A 21,712-nucleotide genomic window follows, 5' to 3' on the forward strand; every position below is an offset into this window, starting at 1 on the left:
ACTGTTATGATTTGTCATGTAAATATCTGGTATGCAGATGGTCTTAGGCAATTCCTGTGACAGGGCCTTTAGATCCCCAAAGGGTTTGCAACCCATAAGTTGAGTGCATTTAGTGATTTAGTGCATTCCTTGCTACTACAATGCCTTGTGATTAAAGGCAGTGGGAACCTACAACAGCTTAATCCAGAGGGATGACAAAAGGCACAGACCTCTCAGGAGTGAACATATGACTCACTCCTCTAGTAAAAGCACTGAGATCTGCTGAGGTTATGGCCAAGGGTGGAGGAAATACAGAAAGGATGTTAGGGGAAGGTAGTTATAGTACCAGCTAAAGCTATATGACCAGTTACAGAAAGGAGTTTTATAAGTGATATGAGTGTTCCTGTTATATTTTGTTAACAATGTGTTTGTACAGATATTTGTGCTTTCTTTCCTTAATTTCTTCTTTAGGTGAGGTAAATCAAGTAAGAGAATATTAATGGTTATCATGTTTAAATTTGAGATACCAAAATAATGTCCCCCGAGGACATTGCAAACTATTCTAACATTATAATGAGCTTACCGTTGTACAAAAGATACTTATATCACATTAGGCATAATTAGGGTCTGGTTTGGTATATAATGTGTTTTCCTTGGACTTGGAATAGTTAGTTACATCATAGTTAGGCATTATTATGACCTGGTTATTGTTTTCATTTGTGAAATTAATGATGGCATAAAAAGATGGACTGTGTGTCAAGTTGACCTGGGATGGAACTGTGATGGTATGATGGTTCTTTTTGGTTGTCAACATTATTACATCTGGAATTAACTATAACCCAAAAATGGAGGGACACACCTGAGAGGGCCTAACCCTAACCCCGCCCCTGCCCCCCCTGTTAATGAGAAGTGGGAAGATCTACATGTAATCCACAACTTGGAGGTAGGAAGAAATGCCCTTAATCTGGATCTTGATGGAGAGGGGGGCGCAGACACCCTTTAATCCAGTTGTTTTGAAATAAAAAACCCTAATCTGGGCTACACCTTGTGCTGGAAAGTCCATATAAAACATAGAAGAATGAAGCTTTTACTCTTTCTTTGCTTGCTCTCACCTTTGTAGCAAGTCCATTCCTTCACTGGCATTAGTGCCTACTTCTTTGGGATTCCAGCCTATACTGAAGTTGCACTGTGACATCGAGGCTCCTGCAGTGAGGACCTACTGGATTCTTGGACATTGCCAGGGTAGATGGCCATTGTTCAACGAGCTGGTCCACAGCCTCTTTTTATAAATAGAGAAATTGATTCTATCAGTTCTGTTATTCCATAGAACCCTGACTAATAATATATTGGGTATACAAAGAATACCATTTAGAGCCATTTGTGACTCAAAATCATCTCAGCTCAGTTATAAATTACTTTTGATAGATTTTCATGATTAAAATGGAAAATTTTAAGCAAATAATATGTTGGTTTGAACTCTATAATAGCCTTACGAAAGTCTTATTAAACGTTAAGGTAGACCATAGGGAGAAGAGCTGCCGAAATGTCCTCTAATCTGCAATGGATGGTCCCTGGGAAGTGCTCCAGTTTCCTGACCAAGAGGAATAAGCAGACGCTCGTCACCAAGCCTAATAATCTGAAGGCCACAGTTCCTTCCACTACTATGGGCTAATTCACTGCCAAGACTGTGGGAGTGGAGCCCGAGGCCAATGGCAAAGGTGTCGTGGTGGTCATGAAACACAGGGCCAGGCAGTGGTGGCGCATGCAGGCAAAGGCAGGCAGATCTCTGCGAGTTACGGCCTGCCAGGTCTACAGGGCGAGTTTAGGACAGCCAAATCTACACACAAAAAAAAACCCTGCCTAGAAAAAGAAAGAAAGAAAGAAAGAAAGAAAGAGAAAGACAGAAAGAGAAAAAGAGAAAGAAAAAAGAAAAGAAAAAGAAAAGCAGAGCAGATCCGGTCAGTGAAAACCAGCTCTACCTGGAGCCAGAGATTGAGAGAGGTTTAAAGTGGGCTCTCCCCAACTCCTCCACTTGCTGATTTAATTTACTTTTTCTCTCCCCACTGTCTTGAGTTCTGACTCAAGTGTCTCCTCTCCATCCCTCAATACCCTTCTTCACTACAAATTCTAATGATTAAACAAAAAGACAAAAAAATTATTTTTATTTATACTTCATAACTAAGCTTGGCTGTCCTGGACTCCCTTTGTAGCCTAGGCTGGCCTAGAACTCTCAGCTATTCACCTGTCTCTTCTTCCAGAGTGCTGGGATTAAAGGTGTGTGTCACCATGCCTACATTGTCCTCAGTTCCTTTGTCCATTTCCTCGCATTTCCATACCCATCAACCATTTCCTTTGCTTATCTTCATGAATCTGTGCTTTCAATATTGGATATTATTTAAATTGCTCTTTTTAGGGGATACATCTATGGTTGTGATTGGTGTTTAGTCTTTTTTTTTTTTTTTTTTTGTAAATAATTTATTTTGAGAATGAGACCAAAAGAAATTGGAATTAGGGTGTTGGATGTCTTTTGCCCTGCATTTTTTTATCCTAGGAGGCTTGTATTCCAAGCTAACAAGTTAGGCTGCCTATCTTTTATATGAAGGGTTCAGAATTCACTATAGGGCTCAGATATTGGGGTGCAGCATCCTATTAGACCCAGTTCTGGTCTAGGCTGGCAGCAAGAATGCTGGGAGGCTTGCAGAGCAGAGCCAGGGCAGCTTGACAGTTGGAGCTGTGAAGGAGAGATAAACCTGTTTTTTATGATGCCAAGTGTGGGATCGGAACGGTCTTGTGAGAGAACAGGTGAGGTTAATCTACTAGAAGACCAACCTCGTGCAGGAGCTTGATTGGTGCCAGCTGAAAAGATCCCATGAACAGACTTCTGGGAGGAGATATATAAATAAGCCCAGAACTGGAAACGGGGCTTTTGGAGACCTGGGATAGTTTTGGCTGTTCGTTGCTGACTGCGGGGGAAGGCTTGGGGCTCCGGTTCCTGCTGAGGTTCCGGGTTCTGGTTACTCCAGGTTCCAGCAGAAGAAATCCTGCTGATTATGCCAGGAGAATCATTCCTCGGAACTGCTTTCCTTAAGGTTTTGTTATTGCGTTCTTTAGTCCTTTTTTCCTATTGTTTTGGTTAGTCGGGTTATAAGTGACATCGGTTCAGTTAGTAAGTTGTAATAAAATACATTGGTTAAGAGAACTGAGCCTACAGAGCTGTGTGGCCTGCAACTTGAGAAGGAGTGGGAGGGACCAGTCTCTGCAGGGCAGCGACACTAAAAACCAGGATAGTGACAAGGAAGAGACAAAATCTGGGTGGCCCTTGAAAAGGTTTGGGGAACCGCGTGACTGGAACTGAAGGATAGTGGGCGGGTCTATATGAATATGCTTCATTTCCTTCGGTGGATGGGGGTCATGTGGGGGCAGGTTGTTTGCAGAAACCCAACAACTTCCTCAGATGTAGTTTTCCGGCTGCTGGCCTGGTCAGTCACCAGTCAGCAGCACAGCGGTAGGAACAGCAGCCTAGCAGTCAGAGGGAAACGGAGGGAGAGGAGCAGCATGATTTCCTCAGCTGCTTTGCTGTTGCTGCTGTTGTTGTTGTTGTTGTTGTTGTTGTTGTTGTTGTTTCCGAGACAGGGTTTCTCTGTGTTTCCTTGGCTGCCCTAGTCTTGCTTTGTAGACCAGGCTGGCCTTGAACTCACAGTGATTTGCCTGCCTCTGCCTCCTGCTCTTAAGGATGCCACTATCACAATTCTGTTGATATCTTACCATTGTTGGATAGGGTGTTTATTGTGAGTATTTTTTTTTATGGTGGCCAGATTATTTTTCATAAAATCATCTCATGGAGCATTTGCAGTATGTGTATTTGGACACTGGGTTCACAGCTACAGCAGTTACAAATCTCCTCGAATTCAAATTCACCCATGCTTTCTTAACTTCTGTGTTCCTCTATCTGCCTAGTCAAGAGCGTGTCCTCTGTCCTGGGTAATAGGTATCCACAAAATACATGTTGGTCATATGTGGAACCAGTGCAGATTTGATTGAATCAGAAAATTTACTTTATAAAACACCATAGTTAGCCAGGCGTGGTGGTGCACGCCTTTAATCCCAGCACTTGGGAGGCAGAGGCAGGCAATTGCTGTGAGTTTGAGGCCAGCCTGGTCTACAGAGTGAGTCCAGGACAGCCAAGGTTACACAGAGAAACCCTGTCTTGAAAAAACAAAAAACAAAACAAAACAAAAATAAAACACCATAGTTGTGGTTGGAAACATTAACGTCTTGGATGTGAGCACAGCGTTCAGAAATGTGTCTTCAATGCTTAGTTATTAATGGTATACCTTGGGTCTGATGAAAACTGGAGATCTGACTGGTCCAGGGTATGGTTGAGGTTTATTCTATGCTGTGTTCATCCTGAGATTCCCGGGAGAAAAACCAATTTCACCACTTGAGCAGGTACTAATATAAATAGTGAATACTGACCAAGAAATGGACTTTGTCAAGAGCTACAGGGGCTTATGAATACAAACCTATATGCCATCATACTTTCTCATGTGGCGTTGTTATTTTTGAAGAACTACAACTCCCAGCATTCCAGGGAGCTAATCTGGTTCTTGGGCAGGTGGTATTTGCAGATCAATTTTGGGCTTTACAGTATGAGGGAGAAAACAGCCAGATGTATCTAGAAGGGTCCAGACTGAACCAGCTCATGAGAAGACTGAGAGGGGAGGAGATGGGGGACAGAAAGAGAAGGGAGGAGAGACTAGGGTTTAGAGAGGAACCAGGCAGCAAGAAATTACCTCTCCAAAAATGTCTCCTTTAATATGTTAATCTCAGGTAGCCCTGTGTCCTTAGTCTCTTTGAGAGCCCAGCCCACTATGCATGCTGTGAGATCATGACATCAGGCCACACTGTTATTATAGATAGAAAACTCACTATATATTACAACAAAATTAGAATTCACCTTTTGAGTGATTATGATTGCTGACTTAAATCAGAAAACTGTCTCCTTCGTTCAAGGAAATCACTGTGCCTGTGCACATGTGGCCAAACTCTTGTTTTTAAATTCACGGCTTGTTAACACTGAGTTTTTTCACTGTAACTTCTTGCAGGAGTGGGAATGCCTGGACCCTGGCCTCAGAGGTTTTTTTCAGAGACCTCCTGTTGTAGTGGTGCAGCAGTCTGGATTCTGTGGGTCAGAGTCCAGTTTTCTTGCAGTCTTCCTTCCTCAGGCTATCTGGGAAAATGGCTCTGCAGGTGTGTAAACTGTGTGTGAGTGAGTCTCACATCTCATAGACTAAGTGAAATCCTCAGTGAAGAAGAGACATTTTTATCATACTTTCTCTTTCCTTCATGGTTATCCTTTTGGCAGGTGTTAGCATCTTTCAGTTTTGTTCCATTAAAGTACTTTGCACCTCTTTCCCATGGGCAGGTCTCCCACTGCTCAGCCAGATCTGCTCACCTGTGAGTGACAACTAAGAGCCCTAGATAGTGAGGACAGAGATTGTAGCAAAGGATCCAGGTATGTTAGACAGATTGAGCATGGTGTGTGGTGGCTCTGAAATGACAATAGAAACAAGACATGAAATTGATTTTTGCAAGATTCGGTTTCATTAATGATTCTGGAAATTTTCACTGAGAATAATGTTAGATGTGGTAAAATGAATTTCCCATTATAGGCAGTACATTAAGCATTCAGTCGTTTCCTGTATTTGATTAGTTTCGAGTCTCTGAAATAACTGTTGCCCATTGAAAACAAAGTCTCTGACCAGACTGAAAGCAGCACCTGGTCTTGGGTGTGAACCGAGCCATTTGTGTGTGTAGCAAATGTCATAGTGGATTCCTTTTTAGGGCCTGTGACCTTCCTTATCATTTGCTTTGGTGAGGTTCCAAGTGTAATCTGTGTATTTCCCTCCCTGTACAATTACCCTCATATTGAACCAGAAAAGTTTCTGTTACTAAAAATAGTCTTTCCAGTATGTTTCCAGTGTGCATGTCTGACAGATTTGGATTGTAGAACACAGGATCCAAATTGGGAAGTGACCACTGATGACTCTGCCCTCCTCCTCAGTCTGCATAGCTGTTTCTGACATTGTTAATGGTATTACTGTGTAGTACAAGATATCTGAAGACAGTGTGAGTGGTTTGATTGAGGTCTTCTTCTTCTTCTTCTTCTTCTTCTTCTTCTTCTTCTTCTTCTTCTTCTTCTTCTTCTTCTTCTTCTTCCTCTTCTTCTTCCTCTTCTTTTTGGTTTTTTTCAAGACAGGATTTCTCTGTGTAGCCTTCTTTGTCCTGGACTCACTTTGTATACCAGACTGGCCTCAAACTCACAGAGATCTACCTGCCTCTGCCTCCTAAGTGCTGGGATTAAAGGCGTGTGCCACCACTTTTGGGCTGAGTTGTTGTTTGTTTGTTTTTGTTTAAGGAGATCCATTTGATTTCTGACTCTATTGTCACTTTAAATTTTTCTCCGTCAGAGAACTGTGTACTCACTGATGCACTGTGTTGAGTTAGTCCTGATTAGAGTGGAATTATTCCATTTGTCCTTTTTCACACTGTTGGCTTTAGCTTTTGTCTGACTGTATTATTCTGAGGTATGTTCTTTCTCTCCTCATACCTTGAGAGGTTTTATACTGAGAAAATGTCATATTTTACCATAGGGCTTTAATTTATCTATTGACATAGCCATTTTTCTACTTTTACTGAGTCTACATATTTGGTGTCTTACATAGATTCGTCTGTAGGTGTTGGAACAGCCTTGCACTCTTGGTGTGAATTCAATGTTTCCATTTCTGTGTTATTTAGAGATGATCTCTGTGTCTGTGTAGATCCTGGCAACTGCTCTATGATTTTTTAATTTTTTGAATATATTTGTTTGGGCTCACCTGCTTTGTGCTTTGAGGTAAAGCCAGCTTTGCATGAGGACTTTCTATCGTTCCTCCTTTTTTGTGTGTTTTATGCAGTGCTCTCCTTTTGGCATTAGTATAAGGTTTGTATGGAAAGGAGAATTCCATGTTAATCTGTCCAGTCCTCAGACACTGTTGACGGAAACTCTTACTGCTTCAGTCTCAGCAGCTGCTTGCTGTGTGTTGTAGTTGTATCATGTAGGAGGCTGATTCAGTCACTAGTTTCTAGGAACTCATCATGTCTTCTTCAGTTGTGGTTTATGTATGTATGACTTTCCACAGCACTGCACAAGATAACACTGAAGTCCTTGTCAAATCTTTCAGTATCCTCATGTTAGCTCTACTTCTAATACATATAAATTCACTTTTCCAGTTTGAATTAGGTGAATGATGCTTTGTTATTACTTTAGTCCCGGCACCAAAACAGTTCTGTTATGTTGAATCATTGTACTGTCTTTGAGTCTCTATCTAGTTCATTAATCTCTGCATAGCCTTGCTATTTTCTTTCTACATACTATTTCAGATTGTTTTTATGCTTGTAAAGCCCTCAGGCACATAACTCTGGGCAAATATCTTTCATAACCTGAGCTTCTTGCTGCCAAACTTCTTGACTTCTCTTTGTTACTTCTGTGTGATTGTCTTTGCTGAGCTGTCACTCCTCTAGGCTCTAAGAAAGCGTCCTTGGAGCTCCATCATTTCTGACTCACTGTTCATTGACTTAAGAGTCCACAGTAGCTACTTAAGGGACCATTTTACAGGGCAGGAGATGTGACTCAGCAGTTAAGGGCAGTGGTTGTTCTTGCAGTTTCCAGGTTCAGTTTCCTGTGTCTGCCTGGGGACTTGACATCTTTCCAGAACTGAAGCTCCTCCATAGGGTCTGTTACTCTCTTGATCTCTTTCAGTTGTCTTATTGCTCTAGCTAGAACTTCAAATAAAATATTGAATAGATGTAGGGAGAACAGCCTTGCCTTGTTCCTGATTTTAAAGGAGTTGTTTTTACTTTCTTTCCATTTGATTTGATGTTGGCTATAGGCTTGCTGCAGATTCCCTTTATTATGTTTAGGTATGTGTTGCAGGTGGGTTGGGTGTATTTTGATGCTAATACTGCTTGTCAGCTTGTATCTTGCCTAAGAGCCTAACCTGTTTGACCAATAAAAGGCCATCACCCCTGGGCAGAGTAAATGGGATGGGCGTGGCTAAGGTTCCCGGGCTTTGGGAGACCGAGATAATATTGGGAGGAGGAGGGGAGAGGTGGAAGAAGGCTGCACCATGGGTTGGGTGAAGGAGAAGCATATGGCCAACATGGATGGAGATTTGGTCCAGATGCTGAAAATTAGCAAGTATTTGGGATTATGGGTGGGAGGTAGCTTGATAGAAATTATTAGAAGCAGATGGCATAATAAGTAGTTTAGGGATTTAATATCTGGCCTTCCCAAGGTTAAGTAAGGCAATTTTAAAATATAACAGGTGTCTGTGTCTTGACTGATTGCTAGCGGGTTAGAAAATACCACCATAATGATAATTTATAGGCCTAATAATAATATTATTAGGCTATACTGATAAATTAACCACAACAAGTATGTCCCTTGTATCCCTAATCTCTCCAAGACTATTATCATTAATTGGTGTTGGATTTTGTCAAAGGCTTGGTAGGTGGCAAATGAGATTATCCTCTGTGTTTTTCTTTTTTTTCTGTCAGTTTATTTATATGGTGGGTTACATTTACTGATTTTTGTATGTTGAACCATCCCAGCATCTCTGGGACGAAGCCTAGTTGAACAATGTTTGTGATCTTTTTGATTTGTTCTTTGATTGAGTTTGCAAATATTTTATTAATTTTGGATCTATGTCCATGATGGAAATTGGTCAGCAGTACTCTTTCTTTGTTGAGTATTTATGTGCTTTTGGGTATCAAGGTGACTGTGACTTCTTAAAATGAATTGGGTAATAATCTTTCTGTTTCTGTTTTGTAGAATAGGTGAGCAGTATTGGTGTTGTCTTCTCTGAGTGTCTGGTTGATTTCTGCATTAAAACCATCCAGTCCTGGTGTTTTGTTTTGTTTTGTTTTGATTTGATTTGATTGGGAGTCCTTTAATGAATTTTTCTTTTTCACTAGGGGATATAGGTCTACTTAAGTTGTTTACCTGATCTTGATTTAACTTTGCCTATCAATTAAATTATCCATTTCTTTTAGATTTTCCAATTTGTTGGGGTACAGGTTTTTAAAGTGTGTTCTTAACTATTCTCAGGATTTCCTCATTGTCTGCTTGTATGTCCTTTTTGTTTCCAATTATTAAAATTTGCATATTCTATTTTGGTTATTTGCAATGAATCTACTCTGTTTCATTGAATCTTTATTGGTTTTGGTTGGTTGTTTGCTTGCTTTTTGGTCCAACGGAGTTTAGTTTATTCAGGGTTGTGGCATTAGCCTGACTCCTGAACAGAAGCTACACCTTGATCCTGGGAGTTTCTTGCTGGGGCAGTGGGTGCTTGTGTCTGCCATGCCACAGGCTCACACTTCATAGAGCATCATGGGGGAAATCCACATAGATTCGGTCGGTGCGCGGGGTGTGGGGGGGAATCCAGCCTCACGATGTCCTGAGGAATCAGATTCTTATGTATCTGTCCATTCTTGGTGACAATTGTCTCCTCATAGAACTCACGAGCCAGATCCCCATCTTTATCATAGAACATGGAGCCGCGGCGTGTGAATGGGAAGGGAGGCAACCCTCGGGCTCAAGACTGCACCAAAGATTGCTCAGCGCCGCCTCTCCACCCCAGTAGCAGTGGCAAAGGGCCAGAGGCCCCAGGCTTCAGAGCCTCTGATGCCCCTGTCAGCCTCTCGGGAGCTTGGCGGCCACTAGGCTCCCACAGTGCGGTGGGCGTGACCATGCCCCGCCCGGTCTCAGGTGCTGCTGCTGCTCCCTGGTTCTTTGTATTCTTCTCTTTGGTATCTGTTTACTTGATTTTGAGTGTGTTATGAGTTCCTTTAGCGTTTGTTACTTTGTGAACTTTCTGTGGAGAAACAGTGTTAGTTGTCTCTTCTTGATCCTGAAGGTTTGCCTCTCATTTCTTGGCAACTCTGTGTTTTCCAGTTGTAATCATCAGTTTGGGTTTTTGTTACTTAAGTGATTGATATGGTTAACACATTGGTTTTTGGTTTTTCAAACTTTCAGCAAATGCTGAAACAAAAGCAGGACTTTTCAAGGAGAAAAGAAAGAGGGCCCTTGATCTGGATTGGAAGCCTAACAAGGTGCTTTAAGGGCAATACTTCCTCCTGCCCAAGCCTTAAATTAATGGAAAGAGTATGCAAAGTGATTCCTAGTCCCAGGAAGAAACTTCATATAAAACCTGCTGCTACTGTGGTCCAAGCGTGGTAGGGTCCATCCCTGCATAGAAGCCAATCTTGACAGGATCACCTTATTGTGCTGGTTCTAGAAACAAGAAAGACACAAAATTCAAAGATTCTTCCTCTGTGGTTTCAGTTCAGCAATGTCCCAGCTATTTATGTTTGGCAGCTTCATAGTCCCAGTGAGGAAACTGTGAGAGTTCATTGCATTGAAGCTGTGAGGATGAAGCCTAAGTTGCATTTTGAGACCACAAACAAGATGTTGAGACACCCAAGCCTTTGCGAAATCTGCATGGAGAGATGCAGATAGGGAGTGGAAGTAGCCAAACTGAGGGATGTATGAAAAGGTACAGGAATAGGTCATCTGAGCCCTTTGATGTGAAGGTCCATGTGTGTGAGACAGCGCTGCAGGATTTGGTGTTTGCCCTGCAGAGTTTCTTGCCTTGGTCTAATCTCCCCTCACTGTGTACACATTCCTATTTACTGGAATGAGAAGGACTATTCTGTGCCATTGTATGTTGGAAAGATAGAACTTGTTTAATGATTTTATAAGATGTGTCAATTAAGAGATTGTCCATAATTGTCAGAAGCGACTTTGGACATTAGAACAGTGTAGAAGCTATTGCTTTGAACATTTGAACAGTGTAGAGGCTGTTGCTTTGGACATTTAAGCAGTGTAGAGGCTGTAGCTTTTGACATTTGAACAATGTACAGTCTGTTGCTTTTGGCATTTGAACAGTGAACATGCTGTTGCATATTATTAGGACCATTACAATTAGACTAAATGCATTTGCATCACAGGGTGACCATAAGCTTATAGTGACCAGGGTGAGAATGCAGTTGTTTGAGTCAAAAAGCTCCTAGATTAGAGGTTGCCTTTGGGCACTTGTCTGGCTTTTGTGGCTTTCTTTGGGTAGCTTATGCATGCTTTTGTAGGAGGAGCCTTTCTAGATTCTGTTAGGGTATTGTGTACAGTTTACTCTTGTTCATTCAAATGCTGATTTCTCTACCCCACTATCTAGTTTGCATTGCGATGTTTATTTCAAGTATTTCTGGTGACAAGTTTGTATTGACATGTCACCATTTGTTCTCTTTTTTGCTAATAAAAGTCATCTAGCCAGTGCTGAGCAATACAGAGACTAGGGTGGGACATCCTGGTCCAGTGAGAGGAGGAGAAAGATCAGGAAGGGAAGGAAGGATGCCTTTGGACAGAACCAGGAAACACTAGGAGAAGAGAATTGGACCATAGAGACAAGAAAAATGAGAGGAAGATAAACTAGCTTGGAGGCTTAGTATTATGCTCTCTGCTAATTAAACAGATTCTAGTCTCTCTGTGTGGTGTTTTGGCTAAGGAATAAGCACTGATTATCTTAAAATTATAAATATTAATATCCATTCAACAAGATTCCTTATTGGGGATGAAATTTGATTGTCTAAAGACTCAATCCATTTCCTGTTCTTTGTGTCTACTGTGTTGTGGTTGAAACTGATCAGTTAGCTTCCTTCTCATGCTGTCATGCCTGCACCAGTATACACTCTATCCCTAAATCACATAAGATACAGTAGAACCAATTGCTACCCAATGCTAAGCTAATTTGCTAGTCTGATGTTTTTATATTTTTAAATTTGTTGTTTTTGTTTCTGTTTTTGGAAACAAAGTTTCTCTGTATAGTCCTAGCATTCCTGAAAGTAAGTATGTAGACCAGATAGTTGTCAAACTTGGAGATCCCCCTGACTCTGGCTCCAGAGTGCTGGGATTAGTTTGGGCCAACATGTCTGGCTGTTTTTTTACTGTTATTTTTTTTTTTTAAGATTTATTATTTATTCTTATGTATATAGTGCTCTTCCTTCATGTACATCTGCAGGCCAGAAGAGGGCATCAGATGGTTGTGAGCCACCATGTGGTTACTGGGAATTGAACTCAGGACCTCTGGAAGAGCAGTCAGTGCTCTTAACCTCTGAGCCATCTCTCTAGCTCCCTGTTATTTTTTTTTTTTTTAAATAAAGTTAGCGGAAGTTCTTGGAATGTAGGTTTTTGTACAAGGTAGCATATGCTATTGTGCTTATCTTCATCCACATCTTGAACTTTGAAATTTGGCAGAGAGTGTATTCTGTTTTTTAGAACGGCATGTATTCATGATATTAATATGACCTGTGCCTTCTGAGTCATTGCATTGCAGGCGTGTGACGTTCTTCCTACAAGGATTTGTTCGAATCTTTTGAATGAATATGAGTGTTTTTCCTGTATGCATGAACATGTATATCATGTGTGCCTCCTCCTCACTGCTGTCAGAACTCCTGAACTTGGAATAATGAATAGTTGTGAGCCCCGTGTAAATAATGACAATTGACCTCAATTATTTTTTCCTTCACTTTTCTTTTTCTTATTTTATTTCTTATTTTTATTTTTGGTTTTTCAACACAGTATTTCTTTGTGTAGCCTTGGCTGTCATGGACTCACTTTGCAGACTGGGCTGGCCTCGAACTCATAGTGATCTGCCTGCCTCTGTCTCCCAAGTGCTGAGATTAAAGGCGTATACCACCAATGCCCAGCTTACCTCAATTATCTTCAATACCAGCAAGAGCTTTTAACTGGTGAGCCATCTCTCCTGTCCTATTTTGTTTATTTATATTGCTATTATTTCCTTCTGTTCATTTATAAATGTTTAAACATGCATTCCCTTTTAGTAAAATCTTACTATTGTTATAGTATAAACTGGGGTACCTCAGGGTTATGGAAGATGAATATCAAACAGGAGTGAATGTATAATTCTTTGTAGGAACTTCAGTAAAGATCTCTGAGTTCTTTCTGTCTTTTTTGTTTGTTTGTTTGATTGATTTTTTTTTTTTTGAAGGGAGTCAGGATCTTAATATGTACGTCATGGCATAGAACAGGCTGGCACCTGCCTCTGCCTCCTGAGTGCAGGGATTAAAGGCATGAGCAAGGATACCCAGCTTGCCCATCATTTTTGTAGTTAGTAATTGTTCCTACAATTTCTCTGATGTGTGATCTGTGTGGTTCTTTCTCTATGTCTGTTAATTGACATTTCTCTTGCGAGGCTATTTCCTGTTCAAAGGACACAGAAACGACAGATGCCAAGAGATATGGAGGATTGGCAAAAGCAAGCCTGTGAGCCTCTGGAGGCAGCCCACTCATTTTTCACAGCTCTATCCCTTGGTTTAGGAAAAGCCTAAGTTATTTTGCCTCAAAACTGCTTCCTGTTGCTACACTGTCTTTCCATGCTTCTCTCTTGTGTCTGGCATAATGCATTATGCAGATCTCCTGCATAATCGTATGAAGGTGATTATATAGTTCCTGATAGTGATTTCTGAATAGATTCAAGTAACGTCTAGCCCTCCTACAAATTATCAAAAAACTGCTAGGAGTTCTGCGAACCACATGAATTACACCAGTAAGAAAAGCAAGATTAAACCACATTAATGATCAAGGGAATGCATTCATTCTAGGTTTAGTCCAGGCTGAGTCCTAGGTGTTTACCACAATAAGAAAGACCATATGAATATAAAAACAAAGAACAAATGGTTTTCTGTACAAGACAGGACAGACCCCTGTTTCTTGATAACAACCTTGGCACCAAAAACTCTTGTTTTAAATACATAATGTACATATGAAATAAGAAAAAGATAAAGCTTCTGCTTGGGACTCAGTGAGCTTATAGATAAAACTACTATTTAAACTTTAATGAGCAAAAAATGTTCAGTTAGATATAGTTCTAGTGAAATAAATTAAAGTCCTACTGTCATTCTCTTCTGTAATGATTGTATAGGGAAGATAAAAACCTATAGGACAAGAATAAAAGAGAGAGGGGCTTGCTAGAGCCTGTCCTACCCATTTACTATGTGTCTGTGTATATATGTTCACATGTGAATAGATATGTGTATGCATGTTTAAATATCTACATGTTGTTGTTGTTGTTGGTGTGTGTGTGTGTGTGTGTGTGTGTGTGTGTGTGTGTGTGTGTGTGTAAAATTGGGAACTCCCTTGTGTGTATGAATGTGTACCTGTCTGCATGTCTCATTGCTTACGTGTGCTGATATAGTGGAAGGTTCCCTGAGGATGGCCTGGATTTGCTGCATTCTTCGCAAAAGAGACTGCTAAAACCAATGCCATCACCACAGGAAAGCTTGTGGGAATCTGCTGTTCAAAGCCCATGTTTATTTTACTTGTATGAGTGTATGTTTAAAGTCTTTTTTTTTCCTCTTTTTTCCCCCCTCTCCTTCAAGCCACTGTTGAATGCCTAAGTAAGTCACTAAGTTTAAAAGCAAACTATGGTTTTTCTTTTACAGCCTCCTGCTGTTTACATCAGGAAACTGTCACAGCCACCTGCCCTTAGGTAATAGACTCCTTAGCTAAGGAGCGGCTTTGGCAGCAGAAGAGCCAGAAAAACCAAATAGCTCAATTGATAAAGCATCAGATAGTTCTTTGGAATTTGCCAACACTGTGTCCTGTGCAAATACTAATGTGTGTGTCAAGGCTGGCCCTTGATGGAGATGAACCTCGTTATTCAGTTTCCTTCTAAAATGACTTGGTGGTTACAGTAGAACTTTTGTGTCTGAAAATGAGTGGAGGAAGCACCAGAGTTACACGACTATGTTGTCAATGGTGCAGACATGTACAGTGATGTCAGTATCCTGCTTTCTGTGTACACATGTACAGCATACTTTAGGATGCAGTGACCTATGATGATGAGCATGTGAACTTCACTCGGAAGAGTGGGCTTTGCTGGATCCTTCCCAGAAGAGTCTCTACAAGGATGTGATGCTGGAGCCCTACAGGAACCAAGCTGCTGTAGGTAGGACTGAATTATGTTTTGCTTTTTAAAGTCAGGGGACAAATGTTTCTCTGTTACTGATGTTCTTCTGCAATTTCAAATGAGAATGAGGAAGAATGAGGTGAATAAATCAGGCATGGTTCTTAGAGACTCTGAATGTAATAACTTAAATTTTCTTAATTTCCAATAATATATAATATATTTCTTATACTATATTTTAAGCTACAATCTGGGAGACCATAATATTGAGGACCGTTGTCAAGTTCTAGAAGACATGGAGGGTCATTTTCATGTGCAAGCTGATACATGTCTTGCAGAAGAAATTTTAATGTGCCCTGCAAGTTTTAAAGAAAAGCAACAGTGTTAAAAAATGAAAAAACTGACCCCCCCTCTTTGCCCTGCCTCTGTGGGTCAGGCGGACCCAGGGGAGGGTGGTAGGTTGCAGCGACCGCCCCCCTCCCCCCGCCCCCCGTGAACCAGCAGTGGGAGGGGTTTGAACCCCGGAAATGGTGGGGAGCCCTGGATTTTCCCTGGACGTCTAGACAGTTGGACCTGAGAAGGGGCCAGTTAAAGGTTGGGGCCTTTGGGGAGAGGTGGGGGTGGGGAGCTGAGACTCGTACCGGGACTAAATGGGGCCTGGGCAGAAGCTGAGCACCCTGTGCCCAAGGAGCCCCCCGTTGGCCTTGAGTGGCTGAGTGACTGAGCCCCCCCCCCCCCAGAGCAGGACCTTCCCTTGGAAGGGCCTTGCAGCAGCCGGTGGGAGGGCCTGGCCTGGCGCTCCCGACCTCCACTCGCTGTTGTCCCGCCCTCCCCTGGAGGGAGGGGCCGAGCGCCCTCAGGAAGCATAGACCTAGGCTTTCCGAGAGTTTCCCGCCCTGCGTTGCCACTGGCCGCCTACCCGCCAGGAGATGGCTCCCGGGACACGTGAGAGTCTTCGGTGATGTTGACACTCCCAATGTCTTCGAGCAGCCAGGGCCCTGGGGCTGGAGCGCACCAACGCGGAACCTGCTGCTGCCGCCGCTGCCAGGCCTGTGTGCGAACTGAGTGTGGGGACTGCCATTTCTGAGGAGACATGAAGAAACTGGGGGAGTTGGCGGGGCGGGCGCATGAAGTGGTCTTGCCTGCTTCGGCAGTGCGCTGTGCCCGTGCTTCCACACACAGCTGTATGCGTGTGCTGAGTGCGGGGACTGCCATTTCTGAGGAGACCTGAAGAAGCTGGGGACGTCGGTGGGGCGGGCGCATGAAGCAGTCTTCCCTGCTTCAGCAGTGCGCTGCGCAGCTGTGTTCCTTCTGTGTGGGGAAGCTGGGAAGGAGGAAGGTGCATGGAGAGGAAGAGAAGTTTGGTTTGAGCCTCATGGAGTATACAGTCTGCAACGGGATCATCCACCCTGGCTGCCTGAAGATGGGAAAGGCTGAGGGTACTATCAATTCAGAGATCCCCAACTGCTGGGAGTGCCCCCAAGGTACCCAGGAAGGATGGACAAGGATGCAGGTGAGGGTCCAGGGCACCACAGGGTTGACAGTGGTGAGGGGTGGATGGAAGCTGACAGAGGAGCCACCACCTCCACCTCTGCCCAGAAGAAAGGGAACCTTACCTGCTGGCCCTCCCCCTGAACATGTGTCTGGGCCCCCAAACAGAAGGAGTGGGAGGCAGGGAATGAGACCCCCGACCCCAAGGAAAAAGGTGAAAGGAGGCCAAGAGAGGCACTTGAAGAAGGTGGGTGGAGATGCCTGCCTCCTCTGAGGAGCAGACCCAGGCAGCCCTGGCCTTCTCCCCTAACCCCCACCCCCCACCCCCCAGGCTTCGGAATCCCAGCCAGGCATTCTCATTCTGCCACCCTAGGCTCCCTCCCGAGAACTGGGAGAAACTCAAGCCACCTATGGCTTCTGCTGAGGGCCCGGCAGCACCATTCCTATCACCACAGAGGGAGAAACTCGAGCGTTTCAAGCATATGTGCCAGCTGCTGGAGCGGGTGCCTGATACCTCTTCTTCCTCCTAGGACTCAGACACAGACTCAGACTCCTAGGGCACATAGCTTAGTAAGGACAAAGCTCCTGGGGAGGCCTGGAATGTCCTTCAGCCAGCCTGGGGCAGCTCTGGCGAGAAGAAAACCATGGGGTAGCGGTGGGCTAAATGCCCTGGCAGTGGGGGAAGCACTGCTCAGTTGACCCCTGGGCCCTGCCCCACCACCATAGCCTCCACAGTTATGTGCCTCCCCACCCCAAGCCCTGAGCCTGACACTCTGCCTTTGCTGCTGCCTCGGGCTGCATGGCTCCATGTCTTTCAGCACCTTGGACCCTGAGAGCGATGTGTCTGCATGCGAGTCTGCCAGACTTTGAGCTGCTGGTGCTACAAGCGTCTGTGGCCTCGGATGGACCTAAGCCGGAGGAAGCCGCTGACCCCACCCATGCTTAATGGGGTGGTTTGCCACCAGCCATGTGCTCTGGACCTCAGATGGACAGGTGTTTCCACAAAAAGCAGCTCATGCGTTTTCTGAACCGACTGTAAGGCTTGCAGGAGTTGGTGCTTTCTGGGTGGTCCTGGCACTCCACCTCTGCCCTGGGCTCCACCCCACTGCCTGCACCGTGCTTCTTGGACCTCCATTGGATTAAAGATGTAAAAGACTACCAGTTCCTGGACCTCTTGCCCTCATTTCACCGCCTAACGTGAGGCCAGGTTATTTTCTTCATGACTTGACACTCCTCAGTTTAATATCTTGGGATTTCTGCCCCGGGACTTGAGCCAGCCTTCCCTTTTCCCACCTGCACTGATATCTTTGGGGATCTTTCCTTCCCATCTCTGCCTTCCACCTGCTACGTTGTCCATCCCCTTGGGGGCGTGGGTCAAGAGGTACAGGGGAGGTGCTGAGCCAAAGGGATGGTGGGGTGGTGAAGGTGCAAGTCTTTAGTAGAGAAGAGTGAGGGGGCAGGATACTGGGAGCCATGGGGCTGTGGGAGGTGATGGATGGGTGCGGGGAGGGCAGAGAGCAGACCAACAGGGTTCAGGGAACAAAGACCAGTTGGGTGGGATGGGGGTCCAAAAAGGGGAAACCAGAGGAGCAGTTGGGGATCCAGTAGTTAGATAGGGGGCTCTATAAACCAGGAAATGCCAGGACTGGGGCCCGGGAGAGGAGCAGATGTGGGGCTCGTTCCCTCTCTGTGGGGTTGCTCCTCTCCCTTCCCCCTGTCCAGATTTCAGTTCTTTCCCTGACCCTGACTCCTTGAACGTCACTGAAAATGGCAGCTATTACAAGGAGTGGGGGCTGCGAGTCAACCTGCTGTTCAGCTTGTGGCCCAGGGGAGTGGTGAGGGATAGCCCAGACCCCTGCTTGGCTCTCTACACCGTACTTGAACATTCATCTGTACTTAACCAGGGGACTGTGATGTGAGGGGACCAGCTTGACCTAAACTGGGCTAATGGGCACTCCGTTTGGACTGTCCCACCCCCAGCTCTCTTGCATTGCTGTCCCAAACAGCTCTACCACTCTGACCTGATGGTGGATTTCAGCTTAAAGATGGGCAAGATGGGACTCCTCCAGTGTTGGCTCAGTTTATTAACAATTGAACTTTATTATACAACCCAACTAACACACACAAGAAGAAAAAAAAGGTTAAAGGGATAGAAGAGTAAACTTCCTTGAATCTTTTGGCAGGACGGGTCCTTAGGTGTCTCTGTCCCACGAGCTGGTCCAGTCCCTTCCTCTCTCTCCGCCCCTCCTCCTTCTCTCCTTCTACCTCTTGTTTTTCTCTCCCCCATCTTCCCAGTCATATGCAAAGGGCGGTCCCTTCTCCCTTCGAGGGTCAATTAGGAAAACAATAGCCAGGGTGGGGTTCCTAGGTAGGCTTCCTGAATTCCAAGCCCAGGAAGGCTCCAAACAGTCTCTCACAAGGTATTCATGGTGTGCCCCAGGGGTAAAAGCCCGCCAAGACTGCTTCCACCTGCGACAAAGCTTAATCTTTCCCACACTCCAGCTTGGCTCATCCCATTCTTTCATTGTCATGGAAACGTGTGTCCCATTTGCCCAGGGAACTGCCACTCCTGGTTGCCATGGAAATAGCAGCCAATGGACCCTTCCAGAAATCAGTGCTAAGACTGGAAACAGTCCCTCTTAGTTGCTGTGGGAACTTAGTTAACAGACTCTTGGCACCTCCCCCTCTCCCCTCTCCCCACCCCTTTCCTTCTTCCAGTGTGAGTGTGGGGTTTCAAGAGCCTGAGGGAGGAGTTGGGTCCAGGTCCCACTCAATTTAGACCAGGAGGAACCGGATTGTACCACATGGGGGTGGGGGAGGGGAATCTATCCACATACCTCAGTTTACAGGAAGGTGCGTGGGTTGGAGGTGGGTGCTGGGCAGACCAAAGGCAGATGGGAGGGGTGTGCCTGGGGTTGGAGAAAAGCTTGACCTTGGGAGAACTTGAGGGAGGGAAGAAAGCACCCCGGCAAGGGGCAAGTGTGGGACCCAGCTGGTCTGGACCCTTAAACCCCCAAATCTGTACAATACGGTTTGCTATAGAACTCAGAATCTTCAAAAAACAAAAAACAAAAAAACAAAAAAAAACAAAATCAAAAAACAAATGAACAAAAACATATGAAATAAACCAAAACCCCACTGCTTTAAGTTCAGTGATGATTATTATATTCTCATAAAACCACGCACCGCAATGTCAGGAATCCGGTTTATGGTGTTTTTTTTTTCTCTTCAATTTATTTATTTATTATGTATACAGTGTTCTGCCTGCATGCACATCTGCACACCAGAAGAGGGCACCAGATCGCATTATAGATTGCTGTGAGCCACCATGTGTTTGCTGGGAATTGAACTCAGGACCTCTGGAAGAGCGGACAGTGCACTTAACCTCTGAGCCATCTCTCCAGCCCTGATTTGTGTTCTTAAGACATTCATCTAAGAACTGAAACAAGGAAACAATGACCTCTTCCAGAGGTCCTGAGTTCAATTCCCAGCAAACACATGGTGGCTCACAGCAATCTATAATGCGATCTGGTGCCCTCTTCTGGTGTGCAGATGTGCATGCAGGCAGAACACTGTATACATAATAAATAAATAAATTGAAGAGAAAAAAAAAACACCATAAACCGGATTCCTGACATTGCGGTGCGTGGTTTTATGAGAATATAATAATCATCACTGAACTTAAAGCAGTGGGGTTTTGGTTTATTTCATATGTTTTTGTTCATTTGTTTTTTGATTTTGTTTTTTTTTGTTTTTTTGTTTTTTGTTTTTTGAAGATTCTGAGTTCTATAGCAAACCGTATTGTACAGATTTGGGGGTTTAAGGGTCCAGACCAGCTGGGTCCCACACTTGCCCCTTGCCGGGGTGCTTTCTTCCCTCCCTCAAGTTCTCCCAAGGTCAAGCTTTTCTCCAACCCCAGGCACACCCCTCCCATCTGCCTTTGGTCTGCCCAGCACCCACCTCCAACCCACGCACCTTCCTGTAAACTGAGGTATGTGGATAGATTCCCCTCCCCCACCCCCATGTGGTACAATCCGGTTCCTCCTGGTCTAAATTGAGTGGGACCTGGACCCAACTCCTCCCTCAGGCTCTTGAAACCCCACACTCACACTGGAAGAAGGAAAGGGGTGGGGAGAGGGGAGAGGGGGAGGTGCCAAGAGTCTGTTAACTAAGTTCCCACAGCAACTAAGAGGGACTGTTTCCAGTCTTAGCACTGATTTCTGGAAGGGTCCATTGGCTGCTATTTCCATGGCAACCAGGAGTGGCAGTTCCCTGGGCAAATGGGACACACGTTTCCATGACAATGAAAGAATGGGATGAGCCAAGCTGGAGTGTGGGAAAGATTAAGCTTTGTCGCAGGTGGAAGCAGTCTTGGCGGGCTTTTACCCCTGGGGCACACCATGAATACCTTGTGAGAGACTGTTTGGAGCCTTCCTGGGCTTGGAATTCAGGAAGCCTACCTAGGAACCCCACCCTGGCTATTGTTTTCCTAATTGACCCTCGAAGGGAGAAGGGACCGCCCTTTGCATATGACTGGGAAGATGGGGGAGAGAAAAACAAGAGGTAGAAGGAGAGAAGGAGGAGGGGCGGAGAGAGAGGAAGGGACTGGACCAGCTCGTGGGACAGAGACACCTAAGGACCCGTCCTGCCAAAAGATTCAAGGAAGTTTACTCTTCTATCCCTTTAACCTTTTTTTTCTTCTTGTGTGTGTTAGTTGGGTTGTATAATAAAGTTCAATTGTTAATAAACTGAGCCAACACTGGAGGAGTCCCATCTTGCCCATCTTTAAGCTGAAATCCACCATCAGGTCAGAGTGGTAGAGCTGTTTGGGACAGCAATGCAAGAGAGCTGGGGGTGGGACAGTCCAAACGGAGTGCCCATTAGCCCAGTTTAGGTCAAGCTGGTCCCCTCACATCACAGTCCCCTGGTTAAGTACAGATGAATGTTCAAGTACGGTGTAGAGAGCCAAGCAGGGGTCTGGGCTATCCCTCACCACTCCCCTGGGCCACAAGCTGAACAGCAGGTTGACTCGCAGCCCCCACTCCTTGTAATAGCTGCCATTTTCAGTGACGTTCAAGGAGTCAGGGTCAGGGAAAGAACTGAAATCTGGACAGGGGGAAGGGAGAGGAGCAACCCCACAGAGAGGGAACGAGCCCCACATCTGCTCCTCTCCCGGGCCCCAGTCCTGGCATTTCCTGGTTTATAGAGCCCCCTATCTAACT

At 44.7% G+C, this 21,712-nt stretch overlaps 2 long non-coding RNA genes across 2 annotated transcripts; both read left to right on the forward strand.

The window, feature by feature from the left end:
* Window positions 1-12,255: 12,255 nt before the first annotated feature.
* LOC311582260 lies at window positions 12,256-15,432 on the forward strand. The gene is made up of 3 exons (XR_014774056.1): window positions 12,256-12,822; window positions 14,906-15,041; window positions 15,243-15,432. It is a non-coding gene; the product is annotated as an uncharacterized lncRNA (long non-coding RNA).
* A 1,010-nt stretch (window positions 15,433-16,442) lies between these two features.
* On the forward strand, window positions 16,443-17,648 carry LOC311582261. Its single transcript, XR_014774057.1, has 2 exons — window positions 16,443-16,512; window positions 17,309-17,648. It is a non-coding gene; the product is annotated as an uncharacterized lncRNA (long non-coding RNA).
* The last annotated feature ends 4,064 nt before the right edge of the window (window positions 17,649-21,712 follow it).

This window comes from Acomys minous (genome assembly GCF_964271855.1).
Source record: "Acomys minous genome assembly, contig: SUPER_13_unloc_1, whole genome shotgun sequence".
Taxonomy (NCBI): Eukaryota; Metazoa; Chordata; class Mammalia; order Rodentia; family Muridae; genus Acomys; species Acomys minous.